The sequence below is a fragment of the Tachypleus tridentatus genome, chromosome 4, assembly GCF_004210375.1.
Source record: "Tachypleus tridentatus isolate NWPU-2018 chromosome 4, ASM421037v1, whole genome shotgun sequence".
Taxonomy (NCBI): Eukaryota; Metazoa; Arthropoda; class Merostomata; order Xiphosura; family Limulidae; genus Tachypleus; species Tachypleus tridentatus.
Window position 1 is genome coordinate 94,729,093 of NC_134828.1, and position 24,272 is coordinate 94,753,364.

At 33.1% G+C, this 24,272-nt stretch overlaps 1 pseudogene across 1 annotated transcript in view; it reads right to left on the minus strand.

Moving 5' to 3' along the window:
- LOC143249713 (cartilage oligomeric matrix protein-like) overlaps nucleotides 1–23,893 on the minus strand; it is a 68,371-nt pseudogene extending 44,478 nt beyond the window's left edge. Inside the window, exons 1-9 of the transcript XR_013027916.1 lie at nucleotides 23,686–23,893; nucleotides 21,945–22,118; nucleotides 13,039–13,272; nucleotides 8,906–9,042; nucleotides 8,601–8,669; nucleotides 5,977–6,035; nucleotides 5,258–5,409; nucleotides 4,924–5,147; nucleotides 3,936–4,076 (exon numbers count right to left, since the gene is read on the minus strand). The product of XR_013027916.1 is annotated as a cartilage oligomeric matrix protein-like (transcript). The remainder of the gene's footprint in view (nucleotides 1–3,935; nucleotides 4,077–4,923; nucleotides 5,148–5,257; nucleotides 5,410–5,976; nucleotides 6,036–8,600; nucleotides 8,670–8,905; nucleotides 9,043–13,038; nucleotides 13,273–21,944; nucleotides 22,119–23,685) is intronic.
- Between the last annotated feature and the right edge of the window lie 379 nt (nucleotides 23,894–24,272).

A 24,272-nucleotide genomic window follows, 5' to 3' on the forward strand; every position in this document is an offset into this window, starting at 1 on the left:
TTTATTTGAGGCTGCAACAATACTGAAAACATTAACAATGTTCTTAGTAATTATAAATGAAATATTATAATAGTCATTTATTTGAGGCTGCAACAATAGTGAAAACATTAACAATGTTCTTAGTAATTATAAATGAAATATTATAATAGTCATTTATTTGAGGCTGCAACAATAGTGAAAACATTAACAATGTTCTTAGCATTTATAAATGAAATATTATAATAGTCATTTATTTGAGGCTTCAACAATAGTGAAAACATTAACAATGTTCTTAGTAATTATAAATGAAATATTATAATAGTCATTTATTTGAGGCTGCAACAATACTGAACACATTAACAATGTTCTTAGTAATTATAAATGAAATATTATAATAGTCATTTATTTGAGGGTGCAACAATAGTGAAAACATTAACAATGTTCTTAGCAATTATAAATGAAATATTATAATAGTCATTTATTTGAGGCTGCAACAATAGTGAAAACATTAACAATGTTCTTAGTAATTATAAATGAAATATTATAATAGTCATTTATTTGAGTCTGTAACAATACTGAAAACATTAACAATGTTCTTAGTAATTATAAATGAAATATTATAATAGTCATTTATTTGAGGCTGCAACAATAGTGAAAACATTAACAATGTTCTTAGTAATTATAAATGAAATATTATAATAGTCATTTATTTGAGGCTGCAACAATAGTGAAAACATTAACAATGTTCTTAGTAATTATAAATGAAATATTATAATAGTCATTTATTTGAGGCTGCAACAATAGTGAAAACATTAACAATGTTCTTAGTAATTATAAATGAAATATTATAATAGTCATTTATTTGAGGCTGCAACAATACTGAAAACATTAACAATGTTCTTAGTAATTATAAATGAAATATTATAATAGTCATTTATTTGAGGCTGCAACAATAGTGAAAACATTAACAATGTTCTTAGTAATTATAAATGAAATATTATAATAGTCATTTATTTGAGGCTCCAACAATACTGAAAACATTAACAATGTTCTTAGTAATTATAAATGAAATATTATAATAGTCATTTATATGAGGCTGCAACAATAGTGAAAACATTAACAATGTTCTTAGTAATTATAAATGACGTATTATAATAGTCATTTATTTGAGGCTGCAACAATAGTGAAAACATTAACAAAGTTCTTAGTAATTATAAATGAAATATTATAATAGTCATTTATTTGAGGCTGCAACAATAATGAAAACATTAACAATGTTCTTAGTAATTATAAATGAAATATTATAATAGTCATTTATTTGAGGCTGCAACAATAGTGAAAACATTAACAATGTTCTTAGTAATTATAAATGAAATATTATAATAGTCATTTATTTGAGGCTGCAACAATACTGAAAACATTAACAATGTTCTTAGTAATTATAAATGAAATATTATAATAGTCATTTATATGAGGCTGCAATAATAGTGAAAACATTAACAATGTTCTTAGTAATTATAAATGACGTATTATAATAGTCATTTATTTGAGGCTGCAACAATAGTGAAAACATTAACAAAGTTCTTAGTAATTATAAATGAAATATTATAATAGTCATTTATTTGAGGCTACAACAATAATGAAAACATTAACAATGTTCTCAGTAATTATCAATGAAATATTGTAATAGTCATTTATTTGAGGCTGCAACAATACTGAAAACCTTACTAGTGGGGCACTAGTTTGTTAGTTTTATTGAATACCGTTCTGAATAATGTTTATACAAAACTCGACAGTAATAATATACTTCACTGAAAGGATTTTGTTTGGTTCTTTTATTTTTTTTCATTAAGAGCTGTACAATGGTTACATGTGTGCAGCTGTTCCTAATTTTTAACTTGCTACGGGAAAGGCAGCCAGACGACAGTAAGTGTTGTCAGAATAATTAGATTTGACATCACTTTCATAGCACTTTAAAGTGCGTTGGACTTTTTTGTTGCACTAAAGACACAAATCATGAACCATCTGATTCAATGTTTGGGTGTACTAACTACTAGGCTACACCCGTTCCATTATTAGGAAGAAGGAAACATGTTTTAGTTTAGTGCAGTACTTTATAGTATGTTTTAACGTTAATATAGAGAGAGTGATAGTGTCGTAATAAAAATTACAAATCCTTATTCCGCATGTGGCATAATATCATAAAGTAGTGATAGCACTTCACTGTAGGTTCATCACACATCCCAGTATATCATCATATGTGTTTTATCAAATAACAGAAAAGTGTTAAGGTAACAAGAAATCAAATAAGTCGAAAACAGACCACGATACATCATTTATCTTCACGGCTAAAACTATGTAGAAGTTACTTTAAATTCAGGGAGTTTATCGCATACGCTTTTTTTGTGCATAATATTGTGGTTCACCAGCGTATAGAAGATTGATCTTTGTAATATACAGAGATATGAAAAAAAAAAACATAAAGCATTGTATCGTATATACGAGGGCTGTTCAAAAATACGCGGACTGTTTGAATTGCACGGCTCCAGTTGATTCCAGGGGAATCCGCTTGTTGTCGCTAGGTTCGCACAGATCAGCAGATTACGACGCCATTTTCCGATTGCAGATATCTTCATTTGTGTATTAGCTACGCGGTTTTAAGTGAAGTGCGATTTTTTCGTTTGGCGGATTTCAGAATAAATGACCTGAAGGAGCAACGACTTGCTGTGAAATTTTGGGTTAAACTTGAAAATCTGCGACTGAAACTTTGCTATGCTTAACACCGCTTACGGTGATGTTGCTATGAAGCGTACAGCATGTTTCAAGTGGCATGAACGTCTTAAGGATGGTCGACAGTCCATTGAAGATGGTGAGCGTCCTGGACGTCCTTCCACGTCAACTGACGACCCACACGTCGACAAAATCAACACCCTGGTGCGGGCAAGTCGACGTCTGACTGTCAGGGAGCTTGCTGAAGAGTGTGGGATATCAGTTGGATCTTGTTACGAGATTTTGACCGAAAAATTGAAGATGCACCGCGTTGCTGCGAAATTTGTGCCTCAGAACTCGTGAGTTTTTGGCCAAACACTCGATCACTGTTCTTCCCCACCCCTCCTACTCACCTGACCTTGCTCCTTGCGATTTTTTCTTGTTCCCCAAACTCAAAAGACCCTTGAAAGGAAGAAGATTTGAGACGACTCCCGAGATTAAGGCAAATGCGACGAAGGAGCTGGAGGACATTACAAAAAAAGCGTACCAGGACTGTTTCAACAAGTGGAAACACCGTTGGGATGAGTGAGTGCGTTGGGGAGGAAAGTACTTTGAAAGGGTCCCAGACCTGTAACTTCTAAATAAAGTACATTTTGTTTTATGACGTCTGTCCGCGTATTTTTTGAACAGACCTCGTATGTGCTGCCATCTATTAGATAATGTAATATACAGTTTTATTATAGGATTAAAAATAAGGTGTTATCACTTAATTTTACTTTCGGTTGTAGTATTGGTTTGGTTTTGAATTTCGCGTAAAGTTACACGAGGACTATCTGCTTTAGCCGTCCCTAATTTAGCAGTGTAGTACTAAAGGTATGGAATTTTGTGATCACCCCTACCGCCAACTCTTGGACTACTCTTTTAGCCACAAATAGTGGGATTATCCATAATATTATAACGTACCAACGGCTGGGAAAAGCCAGAATGTTTGGTGTGATAGGCATTCGAACCCGCGAATTACAAGTCGAGTGCCTCAACCACCTGGCCATGCCCGGCCTCGGTATTAGTAATACGACTTTGCTTTTCGTGTTCAAGAAGTCATGTTTCTTTTACCCTCCAATACTGAAATTTTTATTTTTATCTGAAATAATTTGCTGACTAAAAAGTAAAACATACAACCAATAATAAACATGTAACCCTTTTCATAGAAATATGAACACTGCTTTTCGTAAAGCAAATCTACGGACCTGTCGGATGTTCTGGGCGTATTCTAACCCAACTCCTTCCACTCGCCGACCTGTGTAACCCTGGGGACAAGGGTCACATCTAAAGCCTGGAGATGTATTTTTGCACGATGCTGCAGGATGACAAGGACCTGCGAGATCACACTGAGGAATAGAAAAAAAAAATAAATGGCTGGACGAAAAAAATCCGTGCGATAAACTTGAGAAATATTTTCTGAAATGAAACTCATATAAGAGGTAAAAGCAACAATTAATTAATGTAGAAAATAAAGACATAACAGCAATGTCCTAATGTATTATTAAAAGGAAACGTTTAACATAATTTTATAACTGTTTCAGTATTTGTGTGGAATATTTTTGATTATTCAGTAAAAATTCCGGTTCATTTTACCTAGATTACTGAACGATAGCCCTAACTCATTTTTTGATTTCATTTTCTATATCTACAGAACAGTTTCAAAACGGAATGATTAACAGACTCATTTACTAATTAATTAACTCCCTTACCCATTCACTAACTAACTAGATGATTAATTAACGACAACCCTCTGATATTTTTATATTATTACAATATTATCTTCTTACCATCAATCCTAAAAACAAATTCAAGACATAACGTACATATTACGTAAACCTAGAAACCCAAAAATATTTTAGATGTTACACACCATCAATATGCCATGTCATAACTCCCTCTAGCAAACAGTGCAAAACTTTTGAGTTAAAAGATATACAATACACAATAATAATTACTTCCACGAAGCAAACTACAATATGGAGTCAATGACATCTACCGCAGTTTGTTCGGTGAAATTTGTGAATAACTGGCTATTAGTAGCTAATAGGTTTTTAATTGTTATTGTTTGGTTATTGTCCTTGAAATAATTAAATTCATAGTAGAGCATGGTGTGGTTACATCTTTCAACTTTAAACCAAAATGTGAACAGCAGCACGCCATTGTGCACTTAACCAACATTAATATGTATCTTACCTCATCAATATCCTCACACGTGGTTCCGTTACCAGTGAATCCAGTAGGGCAAGGTCCACATTTGTAGCCTGGTGGACTGTCCGTGTTGAAACACTGGACTCCACGCCAACATGGTTCATCACCGCAACGATCGTAGGGTCGACAGTTTACTCCATTTCCAGTATAGCTTGGTGGACAGGGTCCACATTGGTATCCACCGTCCTCTCGCTCATAGCATCTCACTCCTAAGAAAAATAGTTAAACCATACAAAAATATATATCTACAATATTGAACCAAATGACCAATTAAACCTTGCTTTATATTAAATTCTAATGTATAAATATTATTCCTCACCTCGGAAGCAAGGTCTGTCATTACAGGTAACTAATGGAACACATTTTATTCCGTTTCCTTTGTACCCACGAGGACAAGAACCACACTGGAAACCGTTTGACGTGTCTCTGCACTCGACGTCAGGAAAACACGGTTTATCCCGACAGGTAACTCTTGATGGTGTTACTGTTAAAATAAACGAATTACTAACTCTATGACAAACAACCACATATCGTACATGAATTACATATGGAGAATATATTTTCAAAGGTGCCAATTGGGATACAGTACAGCTCCTATATTATTAACTTAAAAAGGATATATAATTCAAATAATATTTATGTTAACAAAATTACACTTGAAATGTGCCCTCTCAAGTGGATGGTTCAGAGAAAAATCGAGGGGTTCCTAAGGTTAAAATTAAGATTTTGATACCTGCAGTGAGCGGAGTACGGAAAACTTTCTGAATTACAACAAATAAACCAATATAAAACGAGTTCAAGCTTACTTTAATATGACCATTCTGATATGTTAAAATATTGTGAACTGATTCTGACTTAATAAAGTCGTTATGTAAATGTATTTTTATAGAAATGATCATCAAAAATGTGAAATAATTTCACATAAAGTCTGGACTAGTAGTATCGAAAATAAGCAACATTAAAGTCAGATATTTATTTTCCATTAAAACAGAAAATTCACAAAACTTATAAATAACTGTTTACATCCATGTAAAGAACTTACTTCTGCACATCTCACACCTCTGTATTGTGTCACGTAGAAGCTTGGTCTCTCGTGTCTGAAATGTAAATATAGAAAGTTGTGAACATTGTATTTCAATTTAGTAGAAGTTCTTAGTGTCACATTGTTAACTTAATAATGAAATTTATAGAATTCATGTTTTTATTCAAGCAGTGCCTACCGACTGGTTGAAAATCATTGACTTTCTAAAAGCCAAAACAATATGTGATAGTATCATTTCACATCCTTTTGCTTTCCTTTTTATAAGTCGTGAAACAGACAATGAAAACATGTCTACAACTTCAACTACTCACCAAGTTCCGGACAACTGTAGCTCCTATCAAGTTCTACCTATCGATAAATTATTGATATGGTCTATTTAAGGAAACAGTTTCAGCCACTGCATAAATATCATTAGCCATTTAACGTTATATTCTTATCCATAAACAGTATTGTCAGGTTTTCTTATACGACAACGATTCTTAATAGCAGGTATCTTTGACTTACTGGCGATAAATTTCAACAAAGTAAGAACAGTTCACAATCCATTTGTTTTAACGTATTATATTAAAGCAAGTCAAACTGTATACAAATATTCGTTACAATCAATTATCACAGTTAAATCCAAAGCTTTAAAAAACATTGTCAGATATAAGCGCTAGTTGTCCGCTCAAGGGCCTCAGTTATTCTATTAAATGTTTTTTTCTAAAATGACATCTCACACAGTAGGACCTTGGCTATCTTCCCTCTTGCTGTTGTCCTTTAGGAGGTGTCAAATGACCTACAGAATCTGGTAACATCTCCAGTGATCGGTTTGTTCAAAAGAGATGTTGAGATGTTATATATTTCAGTACTTGAAGAGGCTTGATGTTCTGCTTGCTTTTCTTCTCTAGAGTTTCTGTGGTGGTTACAAGTGCCTCATGAGGCCCGGCATGGCCAAGCGTGTTAAGGCGCGCGACTCGTAATCTGAGAGTCGCGGGTTCACATCCCCGTCGCGCTAAACATGCTCGCCCTTTCAGTGTGGGGGCGTTATAATGTGACGGTCACTCCTACTATTCGTTGGTAAAAGTGTAGTCCAAGAGTTGGCGGTGAGTGGTGATGACTAGCTGCCTTCCCTCTAGTCTTACACTACTAAATTAGGGACGGCTAGCACAGATAACCCTCGAGTAGCTTTGTGCGAAATTCAAAAAAACAAACAAACAAACAAGTGCCTCATCAATATCCTTCTGTCTGTTTTCTCCACATTTATTCTGCCTGGTATACTGCTGGCCATCAAATCATAGATAAGTGCCTTCCTACAAGTATCCTCAAAATATCTTATACACTGGTTAGATTTCTCACTGTTTCATCAATCAGCACACACAGATATACCCCGCCTCTCATTTGGCCATCAGATACTAAAATGATTCTCAGTGCTGCACCCTGTTGTGATATGTTGGCATTACTCAATGATTGCCACACGTTCCAATCACCAGTGGCAAAATAGTAGCCCAAGAGTTAGCGGTGGGTGGTGATCACTAGCTGCCTTCCCTTTGCTAAATTAGGGTCGGCTAGCGCAGATAGCTCTCCAGTAGCTTTGTTCGAAATTCAAAAGACAAACAAACAGTCAACATGGTTGTTGTATAGCGTCATTGCAATCTCTATAGCTGTTTGTATACGGTTCTATTTTTCCGATATTCACATCTGTTTTTTATCGTGGTATCCTTGATGGTTCACCAAATGTCAGGTTTCTATAGCACCACCATTCTTATAGCTTAAACCACATTTATAATTAGCTTCTTATCAAAAGTGCACACTGTCTGATTCATTTACTTAGAAGCGAACTGACAAGGCGAAGCTTTATGTATTACAATACACGACGTCATTATTTACTTTAAAGTCACCACTACACACACTTTATGGCTAAATATACGAACACCTAGTCTGTCTCTAGCTCTTTTATTTAACTTCCTCTCAAATTTTGTATTCCTATTTATGAAGAGTTCAACTGAGGCCTAGAACTTCCTACACATTAATATATATATATGTAAAAACGCTGACGTAAACAAACGAGAAATATTTGGAAAGTTCAAGTAACATGACGTCAGCTTCCAACAATTGAACAATTCGACAATTATTCGTAAAGTGTTATCTAACAACACGTGTCATAATTATTGGTTTTAAAATAACATAATTTATTGCTCGCACTATATAAACTGATTAATATTATAGTATCAAACTTAAAATAAAAAGTCGTTTATATACAATAGTTACGTTCTCTAAAAATCACTTATAATCAGTTACGTTCTCTAAAGGTCACTTATAATCAAGGGTCAGTCAGATTTAACCAACATTTTGATTTATTCATAGCATGATATTGAAACTTCAAGCACTCTATAATTACAATAAAAAGAGACAAATATATATATATATATACATCATGTTATGTATCCTACTCAATACACTAATAATAAAGGCTCCATCCGCACTATTCATCTCCTCATAAGTAGAGCAGTAGAACTAACACTGATTTCAACACAAATTTTCTGAATTTTCTTTCCTTAGATTGAGCATTAACGTTATATCTAAACTGTATTTGAATGAACTATGTTGCACATATCTTTAACAACATGTAACAAATTACCTGAATGTCAACATGTTGACGCATTTCTTTCATGGAAGTTGTCAGCTCCATCAGTGCTCTCACCAACAGCTGGAGATCTTCAGACAAGAGACCAAATATGAATAAAGAATTATCAGTTACTTATAACACAAATAAACAAACAAATGATATATTAACTGTGAAGTACATAGTTTTATAATATAACATAGTAAGACACATAGATTACATGGGTTAAGTACACACTCAAGAAGAGTGGAGAGGTTTACTGTCAGTTCACTTTTAAATGAAATTACTGATTCAAATGTAAGATTTTTAAAATTATTAACATTACCCTTTCCGTTAAGGTAGTTCTCCTGTGATGGTTGAATATTTTGCATTCTCGACACCAGGCAACCAGCTTCTTCTAGCGCCCTCTGAAGTGTAACATCGTTATATACGGACACGTCAACTTTTTGTCGTACTCCTTGAAAGGAAAGTACAGACTGTAATTTATTTTGCTTTTGAACATCAAATTACGCGCAATGTTTAAAAATTCCTTCTTTCCGTTTAAACTTAATAAAAATGTATCTCAGAACGTTGTTCTCTGCTTGTCAATAAAAGTGTTAATAATACCCATATCAGCCGTTCTGAGATACGTTTTTATTTAAAGGTTTTCGTCATCAAGAATATGTTTATATCTGGTAACATGTATCAGGCCATCAGTTTTTTTTACAATTAAAAATGTGTGCAGCTGATCTACTAAAGTAATTATGTTTTATGTTTGAACACTTCAGGTTTTTCTTCAGTATAAACTTACACTGAGTTCTAACAACGTTTCTGATTATTATTATTTTGTGTATGTAATTCGCTTTTTTGTTTCTTCAGTGTACCAGATTTTATATTCAAGTACTAAAACATTTAAAATCAAATTCTGTGACATCCGATCCTTTATAAAGAAACTCCATTTGAGTTACGGTCTTTTGGAAGCTATTCCTCAGAATTCGTTTACCTTGATAACTATAAAGCCTTTTTTAAGATATATTTTGATATAATTTCAATACTAAAGAGGATTTATCGTTCATCCCAGGTATTCTACCAATTTCTAATTCTATATGTAATGACCTCTTGAATAACTGACATGCAATAAAATATAATTTGTTAAACTGTTTCAAATCTGAATTAGTTATATATTATAAATGATTTATCGATCAAACTATTTAACAGAATCAAGTTAATAAACAACAAATGAAACAAATTCTAATCTAGGAGTGAAGTAAAACTGAGACGTTACGCCGCCATCTTTTCTATCTCTTAAAAGAAATATTAGCCTTGAAATATATTACTGGTTGGTTTGTTCCTTGGCCTGTTTCTACTGTAACATATTACACTGAAGTATTTAATTTGCTCAATGCACGGCCACCTACGTAGCGAAAAAATAAAGTTGTTAAACATTAACTTTGGTTCGATTTCCAAAGAAAAACCGCAGTCCTAAAAACACCTTACGTGAACAAAGAATCTGAAAACAAAAAACAAATTATGACATGGTGATATTCCTTTTTATATCTAAAATATAATGTGTGTATATTTAGAAACATGAAAATATCATTCTTGATACACTTATTAAATAAAATCTGGTATTCGATTTTTTACTTACTTTTTAGATTTATTATATTGCTCGCTAATTAAGAAACAGACTTATTTTTGCAATTATCAAGTTACTTATTAGGCATATTACTTTCTGTAGTGATGTAAAACTTATGATTTATCGCAGAACAGCGACATCTGTAAAAAATGTATGCAATGATACGAACCTTGTTTTTGAGTCATAAATAGCACATTTACGTTCTAACATTTTGTAACAAGCCGACAGTTCTGTTTTAAATAACGAAACGTAATGTGTTACTAACGTGCGAAGATGCTACATGTAGAATTTCAAAGAATGACTTTCAATCCATTTAACAAGCAATTATTGTCCTAATAAATTTTGTGAACAAGCATTTGTAGTATGTTATTAATACATATATATAAAAAAGTATGTAAACAAACACTTTCTTATGTCAACCATTAATAATTTATATTCTAGGCCACCCGTGCTTATGGATCAAAAGTAGATAGTTCTCATATGTTCTTAACTAGTTATACGCCACATGGTATTCTCGAAAACGAATAATAAATATTTGGTTCCGGTTTTTTTTTCTACCAATTAGTCTAAGTTTTGATTTCAGAGAAATTAATTTACTTATTATTAACTTGTATTTACCAATGTTAATCAAACTAAAATAATATATTATAGTGAATGGTTATATGATATTATTTTTCCACAATTCTCAAGACACCAATGCATATGTTTAAGGAATTTATCCATGGTGTCTACTATAGACGTCACAAAAAAAAGAACCCTTGTATATATGTTTAAGAAAGGATACTTATGTTTACACACACTGGGAAGTAGATATTAATTAACTGAATTCATATTTTCATTTATTAACATGTTTCAAATACAACATAAATAGAGGTGGTGTAAATTGTGTAGAATTTAAAATAACAGATAAATTCAATTATTTAGGTCTAGATAATTATTTTAGACTAAAAACTTTTATTATGTACGAAAGCACTTCAGATTTCCTCCTTATTTAAAATTTATAAAAATTCAAGTGATACTCAAAACACAATATTCCATATTTTATAAAGTTTCATATTATATTAATAATCAATTCGTAATTGAAATTACAGGGTTTTTATCATATTAGTGATAAAATGCATGCATGTTTTAGGGACTATATGGATACTTTGCAAATAAGATTCGTAGGATTAATTACCGTAGTTTAAAATAATACTTAAATAAAATACTGCTACTGTAGATAGCCCTCGTATAGCTTTGGGCAAAATTTAAGATAAACCAATCGTATACAGAAAAATAATGCAATACTTACATCACATATTATGTAATGGAACTGTATTTATTTCGTGTATGTAATAAAAAAAAACTCCTACTGAAAGCTGTATTATGTAATTTGGAGGACAATGTAATTAAAGCTATCAATTAAACAAATGAGGGGAATAAAAAGATGATTTACAATTAGTTTTATAAGTGAATAAAACTGATACAATAGGTGTTGGTTTCAATTTCTTTAAATTAAATAAGCGACAACTGAAAAACTAAATTTGATTGTTGTCGTTTCTTTATTTTCTTAGCACAAAACTGAACAACAAGGTATCTGAGTTTAGCTCACAACGGAGAAACGAGCCACGGATTATATGTCCGTTTATTTAGTTAATACCATTTGTGATGAACAGCAAATACAGCTGTGAACTGATAGGTTTCGATATGAAACCATGGTATGCTCATACGTTTTATGTGAAATATCTATTTAATGGTTAAGAAAAATAGAAGGTGATAATTTTAATCTTTGTTATTGTTTACAGCTTTATAAATGGCTCTATAAAGTTAAGCCTAATTAGCAGTGATAACAAACAACAGTCCCAGCAAACGACAAGTTTGACAGTTTCTCACGCGAATCCTAGTAAGTTACAAAGCCTATCAAGCACACGTGGAAGAGATTAGTGGGCGATTACACTCAGAATATCTCCACCAAGCACGTGCAACATAATCTGTTTTATTTTCCACTGATGAAGCTGACATTTTTAGGAAAACTCACAAAGTTGGTAAAATGTTCTTGATGGAAGAAAATGAAAGAACTATACGAAGTGAAAGCGTAAAAAATATCGAATTATTACGTTCTTAACTGACAGTAATGACAGTTACGTTGTTAGCAACTAACAATGAATGTTGGATAGGCTGAAGATTACATACGCTTAGATCTGGAATATTTACTAGTAAAGTTGGGTTAACAGTTTTCAGTATTTAAAAAAGCGCCAAAATAATTCTTGTTCACGGTATTTCTACTTAACTTCGTGTATTTATCATAAATAAAGTACATGTGATTGAAATGTTCTTATATTCTGAATCAAGTTTACAGAAGCTTGAGTTAAAATTATAAACGTTAATTGACGGTTTCATGTTTCTTAGTCCAGAATCACGTTTCTTAATTTTAAAAACTTAAATTTTAAATATCAATAGTGTTTATTACATTCTATTAAAATCAAATCTTCATATTTCATAAAACGTTTAATGTTACTTTTTATAATAATGTTTATGTAAATTATACATATTATACGAATATACCCTGATACCAAATTACTGTTTATTGGCTCAATACAAACAATGGAGGTTTAAAAAGTTTCAAATTGAATTTCTATTCTCTTAGTGGGCACAGCAGAGATGGACCAACACGTAGTTTGTTTTTAACATAAAACAGACAAACGATACCAAACTTTGTTTCATGATATCATTTTTATCGAACACCAGTTAGAAACATTGATAATAAGGAAGTATTTTGAGTATGTTGTGTTACATAACTTACAATATTTGTATATGTGTGTTATGTTAAACTGTAAAGTCGAACCATCAGAGCTAAACTTACTACTTTTATATTTGTTCCATTCTGTCTCTGTACCATTTCAAACAAAGATAAGGGAATGGTCAATTGACCCTGGAAGTCGCAATCAGAATAGAGTCGAAGTTGAGAAGGGTTTTCTCCACTAGGAGGAGAAAGGAACAAAAGAATACTCCTGTGGTAACTTCTTTTGTGCATTCCTTTAACGTGAAGGTGTTGTTTATTTCCATGTCCTCGATCCTTTGTATCAATCGTAACTGTAACACAAAAATAGATATTACAGCAGTTAATAAGTACTTATTACATGCTATGAATTATAAGCTGTTTTATTTTCATAATTACTAGAAAACAATTATTTTCGTCGTGGCCAGGTGGTTAAGGCACTCGACTCGTAATCCGAGAATCGCGGGTTCGAGTCCCTGTCACACCAAATGTGTTTGTCCTTTCATCCGTGGGAGCGTTATAATATAACGGTCAATACCACTATTCGTTGGTAAAACGGTAGCCCAGGAGTTGGCGGTGGGTGGTGATGAATAGCTTACACTGTTATATTAGGGATGGCTAGGGTAAATAACTCTCGTGTAGCTTTGCGCGAAATTCAAAACAAACCAAATCGTCCCATTCTTGAAGCCAAGATAAATAATTACAATAATTCTAAGTAGGGGTTCCTACTAATTATTAATAAGAATTCTGACTAAGAGTAAAGAAGAGTGCAAAATGATAACCAATCAACCACTCTATGTGTGCTAAATACTGTGCCGATGTGGCCTTTCGCTCAATAGCAGATCTCTTTATTGGTATGTTGAAACTTAGAGCAAATAAACAATTTTTTGTTGTTGTTGTTTTGTATATTTTTTTCTTCGAAGTAAGGAAATGGATACAAAGATTTACGTGTTTGAACCCTAACTGAGTGAAGCTAAACCTTAATTCATCGAGTCAACCGAGGCAGAGCGAACACGACCAGATCTATCAATTTTGAAAGTAAATCAATATAATACTAATAATTATACACATTACACAAGAGTTCTGTTAATTAATAAAATTCAAATGTATGTATATATGATATGTGTGTGTGTGTGTTTTCATATAGCAAAGTCACATCGGGCTATCTGTTGAGGCCTCCGAGGGGAATCGAAACCCTAATTTTAGCGTTCTAAATCCATAGACTTACCGCTATACCAGCGGGGAACTAATTAGCTAATAAGCTCAAATTCAAATTTCGTGACGTAATAAATCGGAGACTCGTCCGAAATAAAACAATATTATATTACAGGTTCGAGAGGCGTGCCAAGACACTACTCAATATACCCCCGTTTGTCGTTGTGTATTCATTATTGGAGTGACTCACTCGGTTAAAATTCTTATAGTTGTTAAAGTTTATTTGTTTTGAATTTCGCGCAAAGCTACTCTTCACCACTCTTCAGGGTTATCTTGTGGAGAAAACAGACAGAAGGATATTGATGAGGCACTTATTTGTTTGTTTGTTTGTTTTTTGAATTTCCGTCCCTAATTTAGCAGTGTAAGACTAGAGTGAAGGCAGCTATTCATCACCACCCACCACCAATTCTTGGGCTACTCTTTTACCAATGAATAGTGGGATTGACCGTCACATTATAACGCCCCCACGGCTGAAAGGGTGAGCATGATTGATGTAACAGGGATGCGAATCCACGACCCTCAGATTACGAGTCGCACGCCTTAACTCACCTGGCCATGCTGGGCCAGTGGTTAAAGACTTTTACTTAATGTTCTATTTATAGCACATATATATATATATATATATATATATACTATGTTGGTATTGTTGGGGTTAGAATTCTTGTAAAGTAGGTGCATTTGACTTGTTGACGATAAATTCAACAATAAATGAAAAGGATGCACTCCACTTCACAAAATAAAATGTATTCCACTTCTTTACACTATAAAGATAATGAGGATATCATTAACACTATGTGATTCTCGTCTTGTGGAAAGCACACTTAAGCCTATTCAGTTATTTTACAATTTCAGCTGACAAGTCGAACTACCTTTCGCAATTTCTATGGCACAAATATTATAATTCAATTACAATTGTTAAAAGAGTTACTGCAATCGTATACTACTCTTCCAGTGATCGTTTGGTCTTCTTTCTTCACAATAACCTTCCTGTTCATTTTATCAAAATGAACCCAGCTAATTTAGTGAGTTCAGAACTGCGCTTTGATGGAACAAATTATTCCTCTTATCTTAGGCCTATCACTTCTATTGAAGTTAACTTCGCGCCTACACTAAATTATCTGTGTTGCATGACACCATTGTTTTAAATTGTGCTATTAGTACAAAACTTTTTCTGTGTATCATGAAATTCAGCTATTAAGACTCGAAGTTTATCAAATTGAGTCATATTTTATGACACTTATGTAGTTAAAATAAATTGTAACTACCTGTCATTAGAACTAAATATTCATGTTCTGAGTCGAGATTCTTATAAGTCGATAATTATTGAAATTAAACTATTCATTTGATAAATTGAGGAACGTTCAAATAATTCTACATTAGGTTTTCTGAAATGATAATGTTCTGTCAATAGAAAGCAGTGGTAAAAATGATTTCATAACCGTATAACACTTTAGAGAATCAATCCAGGAATGCCATAAACACCGAGGCAATAATATATATATATATACTTGAATAATTTATGTTTATAGATTTCTTTGCTTCATTTTCTAATTATTTTGTCATGCTCGGAAAACAGCGAGTTTTCCCTTTTTACTCGTATGACCAAATAAAATGTTTCTCAAAATTTATATCTATTCCACACTGGCTGCTTTTGATATATAGCAAAATACACAAATTAACAGTTAAGTATAATGGTGTAAGTAATGAAAATAATCTCGTGTTGTTATTTAATTGTTTGGTTTTTGGTTTCTTTTCAATTTCGAACAAAGCTACACGAGGGCTATCTTCGCTAGCTGTCCCTAATTTTGAAGTGTAAGACTAGAGGGAAGACAGCTAGTCATCACCACCCATCGCTTACTCTTGGGCTACTATTTTACCAACGAATAGTGGGATTGATCGTTACATTATAGTGCTCTCACGGCTAAGAGGGCAAGCACGTTTGGTGTGACGGGGATTCGAACCCGCGACCCTCAGATTAAGAGTCGAGTGCTTTAACCATCTGGCCATGCCGGGCCTTATTTAAGTGTAGAACCCACGTGTAACTGCGTCACTTCTTTACAGTTAATGAATGTGACGTATGTTGAACTTGACAAGTAGAGACTGCTACTGAAGTTTACTGTAATGGTTTCATAAAACAAACAAGTACGGGGTAATTAACTACATTCCCCTTTGCGTTCCCCAGTAAACAAGCTTACTTGTCTTGGAACCTAACCAAATTTGGATATGTATTCACGTGGAAACTATGAGCATGATACTTTATACCATTGAGGTAAAAAAGATAGAGAATACGTAACCATATGTATCCAGATTAAATATCAGTTATTTTAAGGTTTATATTTTAGCTTCAGATCAAATTACATATCTTGTGGCCTGGTTGATCATAATTATCAGATATATTTTTAATTGTCTTCTTTCTGATGATCAAAGCATAAGACAAGATATCACGTTTATTCTATCGTTTAAAAACATTGACTTCTTAAAAGGCCATCTGGTGACTATCATTCTCAAATTACTTAATATGAATATGAAAGTCCATCTTTTTGCCCATCGTTCTCGTAGTATAACGATCAACACGTGGTTATTTTGACCACCTATTTCTTACTAAAAACAATCGCTAAATCTTGTAACATGCAATGTTTTATTACAAAATGATGTTCTGTAGCAACAGTTGCTACATTTATTCTTGTATTTCTTTGTGGCAAAAGATCTGTTAGCCCCATTTTTCTTTCTTAAACGGTTTTCATGATAGTAGAATTAGTTCTGTGCGACAACCTTCATAAAGCAGGTTTTAATGTTCATGTTTTTGACGTCGCCCTGATGTTTGTCAAGACGAGGGCACTCACTGGTACTTAGCAAGGGTAAAGAATTATATTCTTGAAAGCATTAACAAAGTTCACATGAGGCATGGTTTCAAAACAATTAAAACAACTGGTTTATTAGCAATCACTTATAATCAGGCAGAAGGACCATTTCTCAACGTTGGATGGTTTCATGTTTGTACGTGTCCTCAGTTTACAGAACTGCAGTTATTCGGTTAATGTTTGTGCAAAGACTTCTAACACTGATACTTATACGAAGCTGTCTATAAAGCTTCAGTAAAAACTGTCTTACAAATAAATCTATTTGTGCAGCTAGTCATCACCACCCACCGCCAACTCTTGGGCTACTCTTTTACCAACGAATAGTGGAATTGACCGTCACATTATAACGCCCTCACGGCTGAAAGGGCGAGCATGTTTGGCGCGACGGGGATGCAAACCCGTGACCCTCAGATTACGAGTCGCACGCCTTAATACGCTTGACCATGGCGGGCCTTTATTATTGTTACTAAAATAAAAAAAAAACATCGGGGAATAGTCGTGTCTTTCACTTTTCTATATCTCTCCTTCATAGTTATTTCTTATAACTCTTTATTCTTTCTGAATGTCCAAAACAAACGCATTAGGATGATAATTATTATTTTTAAATATTAGAAAAGGTCCACCAGGTAACTCTTACAGATGGTCAATTCATTGTTTCGTACACGGCCGGAAATTGGGTTCAATATTCGCGGTAAGAAGAGACACAATAACCTAGTTTGTATCTTTGAGTTGAATCATAAAAAAATGTACATCTGAATAGGATACACTTACTTTATGTGTTTTACATAAATACGATATGATGGCAAATATAAAACTATAGACTGTTTGTGTTTCAGAAACGTAAATGATACTATTATCACTCGTGTTTAGCATTTATAAACAATAAAATAAAAACACAGTTTATTAAGTTTTCCATTTAAATTTCTTTAACTTTACATACTGTATTACATGATTATATAAGTCTTGAATATTAATTCTGGAAAAGAAAAACTTATGTCTTTGGTACTTTTTAGTTTCTTTTTATACGTTACCCTAACAATATTTCAAAGTTCCAAGTTTTGGTATTTTTAACCTGAATACCGGATGCAAAATATGGGTTAAACGGCACGTTCAGAGATCTCTAATTTCGTGCATTGTTGTCTCCCAGTAACATACTAAAATGTCTACAACTTATACCACTAGAAACCGAGTTTCGATACTCGTGGTGGGCAGAGCACATATTGCCTTTATTTAGCTTTGTACGTAATAACAAACAGAAACAACAACTTCATGCATTGTCGTTCTAATTTGAATTTCTTACCAGAGAGAAGACAACAACATTGCAACACCCACCACCTACACGGCTATCTTTATAATACAGCTAAAAGTGAAAAGTATGAGAAACAAAAACACATAGAAACGTTTATTTCAAACCATGTTTAAAAAGCTACGACAAAGGAAGTAAACGCCATTTTTAGTGTTAAATCACAAATAACAGCAATGAAACAACAGTTGAAAATCTTATTGTGTCATTGTACCATCTTGTAATGACAAATATTCAAACATGAATGGTCATTTCGTTATCCAATTTTGTCATTAATAAAAATGTAGAGACACTAATTAAAAATAGGGAGTAACTTGTCCACTTCTTCGTCATTTGCTACAACACTTTTATAACCCCTTGACATAATAACCTTTAACAACGACCAATTCAATATACAATTCATTAACTTTTGTTAAGATATCTTTACATGCTACAAAATAAATAATTTCTTTAACTAATTTTTTCTCATATATCTTTATCACATTTACAACAAAAAAGGATCTTTATAACAATTGCTTCTTTAATAAGTTGGGACGTGGGTTCGAACCCCTCTCACGAAACATGTTCGACCTTTCAGCCGTATAACCATTATAATGTGACAGCCAATCTCACTATTCGTTGTTAAAAGAGTAAACCAGGAGGTAGTGGTGGTTAAACTACCTTCCTTCTGGTACTAAATCAAGGACGGATATCACAAATAACCTTCGAATATCTTTGTGCGATATTTAAAGCAAACTTTAATGAATCAAGTTAAACTGAATTTCTATGATACCTTAAGTTACCAAATATCAGCACAAATTTCGATATCGATTGTTGAAAATTTCTAACTGAACTTAACTATAAATATTTAATTTTTCTAAATCAATAAGCAAAAACTGAACTCTGTAACAATTATACTGCTCTGGTTCATTACTTAGGAACTCCAGCTGCTATTAAGAGTATTTAAGCTGCAATCATGGATGTTTAACTAAAACCATAAAATCATTTATATTCGCAACATATGCTACATAGGCGAATATTATGGTGGTATATCTTGATGACGAAAAAACCATATGAAATAAAAATATATCTCGAAACGGCTGGCATGGGTATTAACACTTTTACTAATAAAGCAGAGAACAACGTTTCGACTTTCCTAAGTGATCTTCAGGTTGACCTGAAAGAAGGTCGAAACGTTGTGTTCTATGCTTTATTACTAAAAGTGTTAATACCCGAACCAGGCGTTCTGAGATACGTTATGCTAGTATATAGTATAATCGTTATAATGTTGACAGTCACAAGTTATAACTCAGTACAAATTAAAATTATTTTATTAGTGTAATTGGGATGTAAATCAAGTACATTTGACTAAATAACAAAACCAAAACCTTATTTCAAAGAAAACATATTTTATTAAACTGTCACAGATCAAAACATTTAACCACTGGTGAACAGAAATAAACGTAGCTTTATATCTCGTGGCACAGCAAATATATGGAAGGTTATCAAAAATATCCTGTTTAAGTTAATCACATAAGAAAGGCAGTTTATGTTTGTGTTCAAAATGTATTGGATATGCTTTCAACTATTTTCGTCAAAATATACACGTTTCTCAAATAAGCATAATTTGCTATATTCGGTATATTACACTGTATTTCGCAACTTATTTTTTAATAGAGTTGATGTATTTTCATTTGTGTAAGTATATTATTAGCATGAAACCACTATAATTTTCAAAACTTTTCTTATCGTGTAACAGTGAGACTAAAATGGTATCAAGGATTGTTTGTTTGTTTTTTAATTTCGCGCAAAGCTACACAATGGTTATCTGCGCTAGCCGTCTCTAATTAAGCAGTTTAAGACAAGAACGAAGACAACTAGTCATCACCGCTCTTCGCCAACTCTTGGGCTACTCTTTTACCAACAAATAGTGGGATTGATCGTCACATTATAACGCCTTCACTGCTGAAAAATCGAACATAGTTGATGTGACGGGTATTCGATTCTGTGATCCTCAGAACACTAGTTGAGTGCCTTAACCACCAGAGCATGCCAGACCAGGTATCTAATAAGATGATCTAAAAACTACTTTATTAACATCAAACGTTGCGATCAACTACTCATCTCTTTGTTTCAGAATCAGATGTAAGGTTACACAAGAGCTATCTGTCCATAGCCATCCCATACTCACATCTAACAGACTAGCTAACAACACCCACCATCAACAGTATTCTGGGTTACCATTCTGTGACTGAACAATCTACATTTTGTATTTGTCATCTTTTCGACCTTCTCCAATCTTAAGTTTTTAATAAACCTTCATACAGTGAACAAGCTATCGACTCTTCGTCAAAATGGCGAGTTTTTTAAATATTTCCTCAATATGTCGCCACAAATTTAAACTGTTGTATAGTCTTTTCTTTTTAGCAACGTCTATTTAATAACTGAGTCACAAGTTCTTGGAATGTCTGTAAATATTATAACGAAAATGTTGAAATTTCTTGTTCTTCTGTCCCTAAAAAACGGTGTCAGCCAAATGTGGTAACATAATTTCAAACGGGAAATTCCCTTTTATAAGTATGATTAATAACTAATAGTAGTTCATAAAGCATCATAATAACAGTGTAAACGATGTCAATATTAACCCTTGAAATCAGCTTTTTTTAAAACTTGATATTCATTTGAACAGCGTAAATACTGGAACTGGTACCCAATAATAGATAAACAATAAATATTAGACCATTATTGTATTTAGACCTTTACTTTTATAAATACAACTTTTCTGTCTATATCGAAATACTGCATTAAAACTAGCAAACAAGTATTGAAAAATGTTTTTAAAAAATGAAATAAATATAGGAATGGCTGATATCAATCAGTCAAAAACATTGTAAACAAGACAGTAGACATAACATTGTATCGTCCCCATATAATAGCATTGTAAATAAGACAGTAGACATGGCATTGTATCGTCCTTATATAATAACATTGTAAACAAGACAGCAAAAATGACATTGTATCGTCCCCAAATAATAACATTCTAAAGAAGACAGTAGACATGGCATTGTATCGTCCCCATAAAATAACATTGTAATCAAGACAGTAGACATGACATTGTATCGTCCCCATATAATAACATTGTAAACAAGACAGTAGACATTACATTGTATCGTCCTTATATAATACCACAGACAAGAATTAACAAATAACAATATACATATGTGATTCACACTAAGTATAATTTATGTTTTGTCTGTCTGTGCTAATATTTAGAAATGATGCAAATGACATCTCCACTATCCTTTCTGCATTCTGGATTGATGTTAATCATTCCTACATCTACATCCTTCATGATAGTTTTTCTTAAACGTATTTACTAGTTTTCTTAAGGCAGTGAAACTACAAACTGGCACAAAATTTGTTCTATTATTGGTGGACCGTCACTATAATATTGTAAGCTATTTTAGATCACTCTTAATGTTAAGGTATTCCACGAGACGTAATGAGCAGTTCATACTAATTTTGATAAAATTTAGAACTTGCCTGAATTACTGATTATTAGTAAAACTATTTAAAATCCTTCTAATTGTTTACTTCTATTTAATTTAAATGAACGTTGATTTCTCACCTCTGTGATATGTTCGTTCTAGTGTAAAGCTGAACTGGTATTTAGTTTCTGAAGAATTCACAGTTAAAATGACGTGTTTCTCTTGATATTTTCTTTTAGGCGCTAGGTGGCGAAACACTAGTCCAACGCTCCCGGTAGATTCTTCAAATGCGTGTTGAAGGGTTTCAGATAAACCTATATAAATAATAACATATTTCTTAAAATACTAATATAACGGCAAAGCTAACATCACAAAGACGAACCCACATCGTACACCACTTACCACACAATAACACACTATATTGGTAGTTTTTGTTTGTTTTTATTAATAAAGTAGTTACTGCAAGACCTCAATCAAATTAAGCCTACATTAAAAACATTAAATAATTAATCGTTACCACAAATTGGAAATACATTTTTTCTTGATCTATCAGGTTATCCATTAAGTAATGTCCGATTTTAGGTTCTGAAAAAGAGAAAGGATTTCAAATGATCTTAATGTTATTTAACCAATAACGTGTGTTCAATTATTATTAATTACCTCCTGCCAACGATTCACAAGCTTCTGAATGCAACTTCTATATAATTCTTGGGGTTTGAAGGAAAAGAATGTATAGAGGGTAGTTTTGACATCATGTGTTCTAAGCTCCTTTCCATCAAAATAGTTCTGTAACCTTCGGAATAGATGATAATCAGATGGGGCAAGGTCTGGAAAATATGTGGAAGTTTTACCCAATCTAGCTCTTCAATCTTTAGAGATGTGATCCTTGCTTTATGGGGCTGTGCATTATTCTGGTGTAACATAAAACCTTTACGATTGATCAAAATATGCCTCTTTTCTTTCAGTACAACATTCATGCTCTCTGACTGTTAACAAGAGAAGTCTGATGGAATCGTTACATTGAGTGGCAGCAACTCAAAGTGGATCACACAAACAATACCCCACCAAACGTTTAACGAGACTTTCCTTGGATGGAGGTTCATTTTGGGCTGTGCTTTAACCAGTTTACCTTTATTTCCGGTCTCTAATTTATCATAAAAGGTGACTTACGTTCACGAGAGTCTCTTTATTTGTCTGAACATTTTTATACACGTACTACTACATATTTTAGTTATTAAAGTCTTCTACAAAGACAGAAATTATGATGCACGTTCTGTATTAAATTTTCTGAAATTACTTATGTCATGATAAAACTAGGCCTCTAGTTGAATATATTTTCATTGAGTACTGTGCTTTATTTTAAAAGAAAGGGTTAACTCTACATGACCTTACAGCACATTATTTGTGTGTTGTTTGGTTTGTTTTGAATTTCGTGCACAGCTACACAAGAGCTATCCCCACTAGCCATCCCTAATTTAGCAGTATAAGATTAGAAGGAAGGCAGCTAGTCCTCACCATCCACCGCCAACTCTTGGACTACTGTTTTACCAACGAATAGTGGGATTGATCGTCACATTATAACGCCACCAAGGCTGAAAGGAAGAGCATGTTTCAGGTGACAAGGATTCGAACCCGCGACCAACGGATTACAAGTTAAGTGCCTTAACCACCTGGCTTTATTTAACAAAACAAAAGCTACTATTTGAAAAATATTAAAACCTTTACAAAGATTTTGCTAACAAGGCATCCTTTAAGCCATACTATTCTTCCTGGGCTCCGTTACATAAATAAGCTGGTGCTGCATGTACAGCATAGCAAATAATAGAATACTTTACAAATAACGTGTATTCAACACTCATTTTGATTTGAAAAGGTACTCACTTTTATCATATGAAAGCTTAGGGTCCACATAACTCATACAATACCAAATCACAGTCAAGAAAACAACAAAGAAGTTTCGATACATATTGCTCTCATTACCAAGTGATAACAACACACTAAACGACCTGGATCTAACAGACCAAGAGAAACAACCACAAGTCTTTACATATGCGGATCAAAATCACACGTGCAGCGTGCAGTCTTCCAGCTTAACTTTTGAAAGTCTGTTAAAACGTCTTCATGACGTAAATCGAAGGCGGCCCTAATGGGTCGAGAAAAACAAAGACAAAAAATGACTTCTAGACTTTAGGGTAAATGTTGGGTATTATTACTGACACGTTAATAGTGTAAAACATTATTCTAAACAGAAGTCCTGAAATACATGCAAGAATAATGTTTAAATAATGAATAATGATAGGGAGATTTCAATCACTGTCTCACCGACCCTATTCACAGGTGAACTTTTCAGGAGTAGCAATTCTGAGTCAGGGTTCCAAAAAAGGCTAAATTTGTATAATCTTACAAATGTACTTATCATGGGTTGGGTCAGAGGAACCCTATGACCCTCGAAATGTTGCTCCACCTAT